The 10,315-nt window shown below is 48.8% G+C and overlaps 1 protein-coding gene across 2 annotated transcripts in view; it reads right to left on the bottom strand.

The window, feature by feature from the left end:
* Irag1 (inositol 1,4,5-triphosphate receptor associated 1) overlaps nucleotides 1-7,376 on the bottom strand; it is a 112,107-nt gene extending 104,731 nt beyond the window's left edge. The window contains exon 1 of one of the 2 annotated variants that reach the window (XM_050163385.1): nucleotides 6,899-7,376. The gene's annotated coding sequence lies outside the window, so the exon portion shown is untranslated. The remainder of the gene's footprint in view (nucleotides 1-6,898) is intronic. The other variant, XM_050163386.1, reaches the window with a different exon arrangement.
* Nucleotides 7,377-10,315: the final 2,939 nt, after the last annotated feature.

Here is a 10,315-nt window from a genome sequence, read left to right as displayed (position 1 = left end):
CCCCCCCCCCTCTCTCTCTCTCTCTCTCTCTCTGTTTGTCTGCTTGTGAATAAGGATGCAACTCCTAGCTACTTCACCAACACCACTCCTGCCTGTCACCATGCTCTCTGCCATGATGCTAATGGACTAAGCCTCTGAAATTGTAAGCCAGCTCCCAGTAAAAAGCTTTCCTTCCTTTGAGTTTGCCTTGGACACAGTATCTCTTCACAGAAATAGCACAGTGATTAAGATCATGGGCACTATAGAAAGCCTCAGGCCTCATAGCCTTTATTTTCCCATAGGAGCTTACCTACCATATCAGGGAGATTAGTCTCTGAATCTCAACAGGCCTTAGGGAGTAAAGGAAGGAGATGCCCTCATGGGGCCTTCTGAAGACTCTACCAGGGTTCAAAGGTAGTCCTCTAGACAGTGAGTCCCCTGCTGGCCTTAAACTGTCTACACAAGCAAGAACAAGACACAGGGTTGTGTATGGTAAGAACCTCAGATGGAGAGCAGGGGTCTTCTTTTTGGAACTTTTGGAGAGGAACAGATGGTGGCTGAACACAGGCAATAGGCTGAGGAATTCGCCTTCACAGAGTAGACACTATCCATACCGTGGGAGAGGAAACAGAGTTCAAAATATATGTCTGATCTGTGAGAGAGCCACATGCTTAGCCAAGAGCACCATGCTGCCCTCTGCACAAGGTGCCATTTCTCTACGTGACCATGAGGGCAGAGCTGATCAACATAGAACCACCTCTCCACAGAGGCTCGGTGTGCACCCGACCACACATATACAACAGGTCTATGCTGTGTGTCTATGCTTGCTTTTATTGACCCAGGAGCCTCTGGAACCACCTACTTTTCAGTGTGTCAGCAGGCGAACGGACTGTGGCTGTGTGTCCCTTCCCATGGAGGCCACTCTGGGAATTGCATCTCCCCTCTACAGCAGGCTGTGAGCAGTGCACATGCTCCTCCCTCATGGAGTTGAGCTCCCCAACACTGCCAGCACTGTACCTGCTGTCCCACGAGCTATCGGCTAGTTGGATCCTTTGCACATGACTCTGATCATTTTTGCCATGCCTGTTCATCATTAATATTCATTTGTAAGCAATGAACCAAGGTTGAAATCTGGGCTCTACCACCTACTAACTGCATGCTGTTGGGCAAGTTCCTTGCCCTTCCCTTTCTGTGCCTCATCTGTGCACTGAAGACAACGACGGCAGCTGCCTGGAAGGGTTGTCATGACAGCTTCATGAGCCACTGCTGGTGAAGCTCTGACTATCACCAGTACACAACAGGCATTGGTGATGCCAGCAACCACTGTTGCATTTATTTAAAGGGGAAACTCTGTGCCCTATCTAAAGTGAATAAAAAGTCAGTACCAGTTAACACAGAGAGAGCTATAAATGCAATGAAAACAGTGGTTTCATTCCAGCTATTGCCTACCAAAGGTTCCACGCCAAGGCCTGATCTCAATTTACCAAGAAGAGAGACAAAGAAGCAGAAGAAAGCTGTTGAGGGCACGCTGGGCTCACACAGAGTGATCACTTCCTGATCTCCCCAGGCTTATCTGCTTTAGCAACTCTCGTTCCCAGACAGGGACTTCAAACACAGAATCCCTCCTTAGCACAGGAGACCAAGAGGATCTAGAAATTGTGTCCTAACCATGTGCTTGTCTGTGCTTAAGGCTGGCCAGAACCCCACTGGCAGCCATCTTGCAGAACAGCCTAAGTTTCAGGCCACACAGCACATATTCACCTCTGAGAACTGAGCTCTCAAACACATGGGAAAGTCATCACCTCATGTGTGTCCCTCGGGTAATCCTCTAGGGAAACCCACATTGCAAGCACCACTAACAGGAAGGCTGCTGACGGAACTGCCATGGCTAACATGACTCTGCACGGTGAAGCCACTGCAAAACCATTGGGCTCGAAGAACTGTTACTAACGCAGAGAAAAGACCACAGTGGAATTGCAGCTTTAAAAAAAAAAAAAAAAACAGACTACAAAGCCCTTCAAGGTCTTAGCTTTATAAATTATAGGACAATATAAAGAATCTACAGGTCTGGGATACAACTCAGTTGGTAGGCTGACTGCCTAGTGGTCTAGTTTGCTTTCTGGGATAAACCCATGACCAAAGCAACTTGGGCAGAGAGAAACAAAAACAGGAACTCAAGGCAAGAGCTTGAAGCAGAAACCACAGAGGAATGTTGGTTATTGGCTTGTTTCCTGTGGCTTGCTCAGCTACATTCTTAAACAACCCAGGCCCACTCACCCAGGGATGGAACTGCCCATGTGGGGGCCCTTCCTCATCAATCAGCAATTAAGAAAGTGTCCCCACAGACATGCCCACAGGCCAATCTGGTGGAAGCAATTCCTCCATTGAGTTTCCTTCCTCCCAGGGACCCTTAGGTTTGTGTTAAGTTGACAAAAATGACAATGACACCCAGAACACTAGAAGCACTATTTGATAAGCTGTGGCACGTGAAAGTTGTGGCGGATACTGAGGAATAAGATCAGAAGTTCAAGGCCATCTCCAGCTACTTGTTGAGTTTGAGGCCAATCTGGGCTCCCCAAATCCTTGTCTCCAAAGAAGGGCAATAGAGGAGAGGAGAGCGGAGAGGAGCTTATAGAAGAATCTCCTGAAGCTGCCTAATCTCACATGATCTCAATGGCTAAGCAGGGTCTTGGCCTGCACGGTCCTTGAATGGTAAAACTGTATAAATAAGGAATATACCATAATAGTAGCGATATTTATCTCTGAATGACGGGATTCTGAAGTGGCTCTCCTCTTTATACTTACTTCTGAATTTCATTTTTATACTTGTTTCTGTATTCCCAAAGAAAGTTTAGCAGGAGCATAAACTACTGTAACTACCAGAAAATAACTGACTAAAAATTATAAATAAATAAAGGAAAACAACACGTAACCAGTGTTGATTAAGACACTTCGTTTTGTAGTAATAACTTTAATTATATTATTTAACCATGTTGTTATTGAGAGGACATTTGGTTGAATTTAAGATTGTTTTGACAATTTCACACACACACAAATGAACTGTGATTATATTCACCCTCAATACTCTCTCTTATCCCCTCCTATTCCGGCTACCCTCCCCCTTCTCCATTAGTCCTCTTCTTCTGTGTTTTTTTTTTAATTTTTTTTATTTGTTTTTGAGCCACTGAGTTAATTAGGGTTGTCTATGTAAGCATGGGGGTTACTTACTAGAGCATAGGAAACTTAATGGCTACACTGGTGAAGAGATTGGCTCCAACACAACCTTTAACAGCCTATAGCTCCTCAGGGAAGGGTGGGACCTTGTGAGCCCCTCCCTAATCCATGATGGAATGCCGAAGGCTCCAATCTTGTGCCTAAGCCCAGTCCTTGCACACTTTTTTTAAATTTTATTTTATTTTAAGATTTATTTATTTATATATTTATTTATTTTATATACAGTGTTCTTGTCCGCATGTATGCCTGCAGGCCAGAAGAGGACACCAGATCTCATTACAGGTGATTGTGAGCCACCATGTGGTTGCTGGGAATTGAACTCAGGATATTTGGGAGAGCAGCCAGTGCTCTTAACCACTGAGCCATTTCTCCAGCCCCCCCCCACTTTTTTCAAATGCTTATTTATTTATTACATATACATTGTTTTGCCTGCAGGCCAGAAGAGAGCACCAGATCTCATTATGGATGGTTGTGAGCCACCATGTGGTAGCTGGGATTTGAACTCAGGAAGAGCAGTCAGTGCTCTTAACCTCTGAGCCATTTCTCCAGCCCCCTGGCACACATTTTTATAGCTGCCACCGTCTGGGGAAGCTTTCCTGTCTGGCTGTCACTTGCTTTCTGTCTTTCCTAGAGAAGTCCCTAGCAGGGAGGGCAAGGTCTGCCCAAGGCCACAGGCAAGAGTTACCTCGACTCAGGTGCCAGGTCCAAAGGTCCATCATGTGAGATTGACCAGGGCTGTCATCTGAAGCCCAAAGTGTTGTAATTTTTTTTAAAAGAGCAGCGTATAAGAGAAAGACATCATAAGACAGAGCTAGAGTGGAGGGGTTCTTATTGGGGAAAGTGAATGGAAAAGGAGAGAGGGGAGAAGAGAGACCAGCCTCTGGAGATAGGAGCAGAAGAAGAGAAGAGAGAGAGGCAAGGAGAGAGAGAGGCAGAGAAGCAGAAAGAGAGAAAGAAAGAGACAGGAGTGGGTAAGGCCCACCCTTCAATGGGAATATAGCAAACGGAAACAGAAGGTGCTCTTAGTGGCTGCAGTTGGAGACTTAGCCTGTCAGGACCTCAAGGACAGACCAGTACAGTTATCTGAATACTAACACACAGTCCACAGAGCTGCTGTGGTGGTCCCTTCTCTCTTCTTGATTGCTGTTTCCTCTCTTCTTGGTGCTGTCTGGGTAGCAGCACCCCTGGGACCTGAGTTACTAACTACAGGGAGGGTTACATCTACTGCAGAAGCAACCCTACCCTAGAGAGAAGCTGCCTGAACTAGACCCCACCCCTTCCCCACTCCGCGTGCCTCTAAGCTACAACACCCTGGGTTAGAACACAAGCCCTGACTCACAGAGCACACCTGGGCTAGGTCGGAGCACACAGCAGGAGCTCAGTTAACGCCCGTTTCTTTTCCTTTTCTCCACGCCCTTATTGCCCTTACTATACCAGCACTTGCTTCTCCGTCTCCCCACTCTGACTCAGGTAGCTCCCGAAGCTGCAGGGACAGAGTTATTATGTCTCCATCTGGACCCTGGGCATTAAGCAGACTGTCAAGTCACAATGAAGATGGAGTAGCCCAGTGGCCCTGTGGGGCTACTCAGCTGACACAGCAAGGGGAGGGGGCTAGCCAGAGCCTCCCCTCCAGCATCCTCCGGACGGCAAAATCTGACCAATAAACCTGCGTGCTGTTTAACCAGGAAAACCTTAGACATTTTCCATCTGTCCATTCATTCAAAAACAGTTGGCTCTGGGCACTCAGTAGGCTCATTCTGAATATGGAACACACAGTGTGGACTCTGTCTCATAGACTCAGTCTCTTAACTGCTGGAGCCCATTTGTCATGTAAACAATCCAGTTTCCTCCCAAGAACTCCCAGAATGCTTTATCCCCAAAATAAGAGCCCCTGGGCCCATTAGGGATTGGGAATCCCATGGGAATATCAACCTACCTAAGATACTGGGTCACTTGGTGGCACTAAATACCTTCTAACCCTAGTGCCCCGACCTGTAAAGCTGAGTGAGGGACAGATGTGATGTATGTCCTAGCAAGGCTGTGGGGTCATGTGACACTTCATGTCACAGCACGAGGGTTTGTGCTCCTCCCACAGTTCTCTCAAGAAACAGGACCCAGCAGAGGTGAATGGGGCATGGGTGGGGGTCAAAAGCAGAACCTCTAGAGATGGTCAACTGCGGATAAATCAGTTGTGCGACTTCTCCATGGCTCAGAAAATACATTTATAGGCAATGTCTTGTTCGTGTTGGGGCAATTAGCACGGTTTTCCTTCCCAGAGGGTCATAAAGGGTGCCTGCATGGCAATGACTCACCACCACGCATATGGGAGGAGACAGAGGCTTGAATACAAACAGCCACCTCCAACGCATGTACACACATGCTGTACACACGTGCTGTACACACATGCTGTACACACATGCTGTACACATGCTGTACACATGCTGTACACACATGCTGTACACACGCGCTGTACACACGCGCTGTACACACGCGCTGTACACACATGCTGTACACACATGCTGTACACACGCGCTGTACACACTGCTGTACACACATGCTGTACACACATGCCACTGAATTGTGAACCAAATGTAACAACTGTTTGTGTTGTTGCTCAGTTGAGAACCAGAGGCCAGTATTAGAGGCACTCACAGCGGTCGGGTGGGAACCCACGCAGACCGGCTTTCAAATCCTAGCGCTGACCCTTCTTGCATGGCTTAGGCAAACCACTGAACCGAGGAGTGGGTAGCTGCCTGTGCCCAACTGGAATGTGTTTCCTCTTTGGGGGGACGGGGCTTCCTCCAGGTCCCTTCTCGCTTAAGCTCCAGACTGGCAGCCCTGGCAGCTTCCTCCTGCTCCATGCAGAATGAAGCCCAGCCAAATTCAGGGCTGCCTTGCCTCCTCTGGCACCCCAAAGCTGCCTGAAGAGTGTTAAAGAGCAGCAGCTGTCTCCTGTGGCGGCAGGAGCGCCAGCCAGGGGTCCCAGGCCATGCTGTTGTTTATGCAGACTCCGAGGCCTCTCCAATTTTTACAACTGTTTACTGCGCAGAAGGGAGCCCAGCAGCTGGGCCTCTCCTGGGCCTTGCTCTGCTACCTTCCCTTTGGGAAAGCCTGTCTGAGTGCCACTCACTCTAGAAATAGCTTCCAGTGATCTCCGGAGGGGTACAGGCTGGGACACACACACAGAGCCACGAAAGGGTGCAGGATGTGGTGGGGCTAGGGGACAGGTACAAAAAGTGAAATGGGGTCAGAGCTGGAAACAGGAGCTGTGAGCAGAGCACAGGTCAGGAAGGTCACGCATAGTCAAGGATGGAGGCGGCTGGACTTAACGGCCATTCACATACGCGGACCTGAGGGGCAACAAAGCGGAGACACAGGAAGTCCCGGGGAGGAAAGCCCACCCTGCCTATCTCGCACAACCCTGACCCGCGTTACTCCACTGCCACAAAGGTCCCACAGGAAAACCAGGGTGAGGGTCTCGGGGAGAAGCCCCATCTTCACCCCAACCTGCACATGCTTTTTCTAGCAGCAAGCAGAACGGGCAGGATTTAGTGAGGATCGCGAGTTTCATTTTTTATTTAAAACTTAAGACAGCAACAATAAAAATACTCGGCTAAAATAGCACCCAACCAAGCCACTTCCCCTGCAACTTAAAGTTAAGTGCCCCCATCCCAGCACCCTGTACCTTTAAGGAGGAGAAGGCGCCTCTCTGCTTCCCTCGGGCTGAAGAGGCAGGTTATTCTAGGCAATAGCGATGACTTACCTAAAACTGAGTTATTCCCCTTTCCTCCCTGGCCAGCCTCTCTTCACTCTGGGGAGCTTTTACCATTTAAGGTCAATGTTACATCTGGCTCCAGAGCTCCGAGCTGAAAAGCTCTGGCTGCAGAGCCCCGGCTGCCTGCCTCCTCCTCAGAGAGGGGCTGGGATGAGGGGCTGGGATGAGGGGTTGGGACTGGGAATCAGAGATCCACCAGGCCCCCTGCAGCCTGGCTCTGGGGATAAAGACAGAAGAAGCCTCTTAGTCAGTCTCAGGGTTCAAGGAACTTGGGGCCTGAGTGGTAGCCCCTTATCCTGGGCTCTTGCAGGGGTACCCCTGTAGCCTACGGCAGTACCTAGGGGGGTGGTTGGAGATGCCGGGCACTGTCCTCTCTAGAGGGGGATGAAAGGGACATATGCAGAGCAGCCTCCCACCCCAGAATGTCCAGCCAGCTTGAGAGCCTAGATAAGATCCTGGCCCAGTGCCAGGAGAAGCTGGGAATGTTTCCTGTCCCAGGGATTTGGGGGCGGAGGCTACTCCCATCTTAAACCCTCGGAATTGCCCGAGAGAAGAAGGGCATAGTGAAGGGGATTAGCTAATTCCAGGCCTGGCAGCAGCCCCGGTAGTCAGTCTACCTAACAGTGATGTAGTCTTAACATGGCAAAGCCTCTGTCTACCCATCTCTGAAGTGGAACAATAGTGAAAGATCAGGGCACTGAGGGCCAGGGTCTCATAGGTACTAAAACAGCATGGATGAATTTTTGCCCCCACCACACCCCTCAACTCAGGTGGAGAAGCCTGCCTGTCTTCTGAAGTCCGCACCCTGCCCATGCTTGTTCCTCACCTTCCTCAGAAACAGCGCCCAAGGCACAGATTGTCAACCCTAAGACAACCACATGGGGGCTCCACCACCCTTTCTGCAGTTAGAGATCTCAACAGCGAAGCCCTTGGGTGGCCCAGGCAGATAACCACAGGATACTCAATTTTAAACCTCAAATGCAATGCAATTATTTCCATACAAGGATGCCCCAAATACTGCATGAGACATGCTGGTACCACAAGATTGCATGTTGTTCATTTGAAGCTCAAATGTAACCAGACATTTTACTTGCTAAACCCTGAGAACTCCAGTCCTGGCCATCACCTGTTAGTCCTGAGTGAGAGCATGAGGACCTGGAGCTCGAAGGCCCACGGCCTCATGCCTTCTTCTGCCAGGATGCGCACCGGCCCCGTCTCCAGCCCCTAGCCACAGGCCAGTCACAGAGCAGGTGCTCCCAAACTAATCTGGATCCAGCCGGTTCCGTGCCAGGCTTGCTTCCGGCACACCGTCCTGGCCTCTCTCCTGGGTATTGAGTAAGCTTCCCCGCTGCCTAGCAAACCCGCCTATTGGGCTCACGAATCACGCTTTCCCTGGGAACCCACATCTGTCTGTGGGTGTGCATCCCACTGGCAAGGCCACACATGCAAACTACTAACACTGACCGGGCTGGCTGCTCTGCCGACCTCAAAATGACTCAAACCTCTACGCCTGAACTTAGAAGCCCTAGATTCCTCTTCCAGAAATTCAAATGTCATGGACTTGAGTCTGAAACAAGACACAGGCATGTCGTCCAAACTAAGGTCCTCTGTGACTCTCAACATCCCTAACTTTGGGACATGCTGCGCTAGAGCAGTGGTTCTCAACCTGTGGGTCACGACCCCTTTGGGGATCAAATGACCTTTGTACAGGGGTCGCATATCAGATATCCTGCATATCAGATATTTTCATTACGATTGATAACAGTAGTAAAACTACAGTTATGACGTAGCAACAAAATCATTGTATGGCTAGGGGTCACCACAACATGAGGAACTGTATTAAAGGGTCCCAGCATTGGGAAAGTTGAGAACCGCTGCTCTAAAGGGTATTACAGGAACCCCTGGTGACCAGAGGCTAAAAATGGAGCCTAAGGCTTTGTGTGCTTATGAGTGTGTGCACACTCTTGTATGTGTGTAAGCCACTTAGTAAACACCCACTATATTCCTAATTGTGCATGAGATACTTTTCGTGAAAGCACGTGTGTATCTCACAAGTGTCTTAACAAGAGGAATTGTTGCATTTTTGCCTTTGAAAAAAAAAACTGAGGCTCAAAGAAATGGAACAACCTTCGGGTGCTCTGTCGCCTTGGGTGCCAGGGCCCAGATGTGAGCTGAGGTGTTCCAGCTTCAACTCTTTCCTCTTCGCCATCCGCCATCCCTTCCACCATGACTCTTCCACCAGGGGCCTGGATGGACTTGTGAGTCTCAGAGCCTATGCTCGATTCCTGTTTCTCTTGGTAGAGGCCCAACGCTTTCGCCAGACTCCAAAGCAGTCACCGAGTGACTTTTTCAAACTCACTTCAATTACAAGCATTTTGTAAAACATCACTTGGTGGATGTGCAACACAGAACGAGTCTAGAGCGGACACATCAGCACCATCAAGGTTGTGAGGCTCATGCCCTTTGACCCAGTTCTACTTCTAGGAATTTATTTTATAAACAACTCCCACACTTGGGAAATGACAGATGTATGTGATTACTCGCTGCAGCATTGTTTATACAAGCAAGGGGATTAGGAGTGACATAAATGAGCACTACTGGGGGCCATAAAAGAAGATGGGGTGCAGCCATAACAAAGGAGAAGGGAGCTGTTGCTCTAACCATGGGAAAAGGCCACTAAGACAGTGGTTCTCAACCTCTGGGCCATGACTCCACAGAGTCGCATCTCAGGTATTTACATTATAACCCATAACAAAATTACAGTTATGAAGTAGCAAAGAAACCATTTTCTGGTTGGGGTCACCATAACATGAGGAACTGTATTAAAGGGCCACAGTATAAGGAAGACTGATGATATATTGGTACATGGGGAGATAGCTAAGAACATCTTCTACCACATGGGCGGGGAAGTGCATGTGGACGTATATTTATATACATATGAAGACACTTATATCCATTCATATACACCCACACTCAATGCATACAAAAGCTGGCACAAGAGTCAACAATATTAAAACATTATCCCTGGGAAAGGAATCTGAGTTGTGGAATAAGTGAACCCCTGGGGCCAGTGAGACGGCTCACAGGGTCAAGGTGCCTGCCAGCAAGCCTGCCCACCAGGACCCACATGGCAGAAGGAGAGAACTGACTCCAACGAGCTGTCCTCTGACCTCTTCATGCCTACTATAATATGCACATGCCTACATGCATACATACAGAATAAAAATGGAGTATAACACGTTAAAGACTAACATGTATTCTCTCTGTCTTACTTATTCATTTAAGGTCTTGGGCCACAGGACTAAGTCATGTGCTTACATTCAATAA

The sequence above is a fragment of the Alexandromys fortis genome, unplaced genomic scaffold (assembly GCF_014885135.2).
Source record: "Alexandromys fortis isolate MF-2015 unplaced genomic scaffold, M_Fortis_MF-2015_v1.1 scaffold_129, whole genome shotgun sequence".
NCBI lineage: Eukaryota > Metazoa > Chordata > Mammalia > Rodentia > Cricetidae > Alexandromys > Alexandromys fortis.
Note: the sequence above shows the minus strand (reverse complement) of the source record. Positions and strands in the feature narration are given on the sequence as shown.